General features: G+C 45.6%; 1 pseudogene; it reads right to left on the reverse strand.

The window, feature by feature from the left end:
- Positions 1 to 213: 213 nt before the first annotated feature.
- Positions 214 to 420, reverse strand: LOC142276288 (U2 spliceosomal RNA; annotated as a pseudogene).
- Between the last annotated feature and the right edge of the window lie 398 nt (positions 421 to 818).

Raw genomic sequence — 818 nt, forward strand, 5'->3', positions numbered from 1 at the left:
GGTCAAGTTGAGTGGAGATGAGTTTGCTATTTGGCACAGCTTTTTGCATCAATAAAGCAAGTAAAAGGTGTGAAAGATAAAAAAAAGGGTGAAAGTGTGAAAAGTGAATTGGCCAAATTGAGGTGCATATAAAGTTTTTGCTTTCTTTCAATTCACTAATGGGGCTCATTTGAATCAGGTGAATTGAGTTCTGCTTTTGGAAACTGGGTTAAGAAGGGGTGCACCGGTCCTGGAGGTACTGCAATACCAGGTCAATGCGTGCAGTGGACAGAGCAAGATTTTTTCCATCTCCTTGTTCTAAAAATCCATTTAATATATGGTCCCCAGAGAGGGGACGTATCAGATATTAAACTGATAAGAACAGATTTAATTTTTTTTTTTTTCTGTTTATCAGTAGGACTTCAAAATAACAAAGGTGATCGCCTCCCGTTGCCTGGGAACCGTCCAGGCACAAGAGGGCTATGTGTCACCAGAAGGCGCACACACTTCCTCAAGGCCGGCAGACGTGCAATCCCAGGCACCTTCCAGTACCGACCAAGGTAGCGTCCTCCGAAACTACACTTGATCTTAGCCAAAAGGCCGAGAAGCTATAACCCGAATTGGTTACGGCCTTGAGTGGCACCCTGGCCTATACCGGACACATCTTAGGGAGAGGGAGACAAACCCACGCCTACAGAAGACATTTTGTCACCCAAGCCAACCCTTGAAAAGGCTGTTTTGCAGAGCAAAAACAAGAAGAATGGTGCTTTTTGCAGCCGCCGCCCACTGCAATGAATCTGAATAACTCCTCCTTTTGGACACAAGCACCTCCCCTCCCC

Source organism: Anomaloglossus baeobatrachus, unplaced genomic scaffold (assembly GCF_048569485.1).
Source record: "Anomaloglossus baeobatrachus isolate aAnoBae1 unplaced genomic scaffold, aAnoBae1.hap1 Scaffold_396, whole genome shotgun sequence".
NCBI classification, from domain to species: domain Eukaryota; kingdom Metazoa; phylum Chordata; class Amphibia; order Anura; family Aromobatidae; genus Anomaloglossus; species Anomaloglossus baeobatrachus.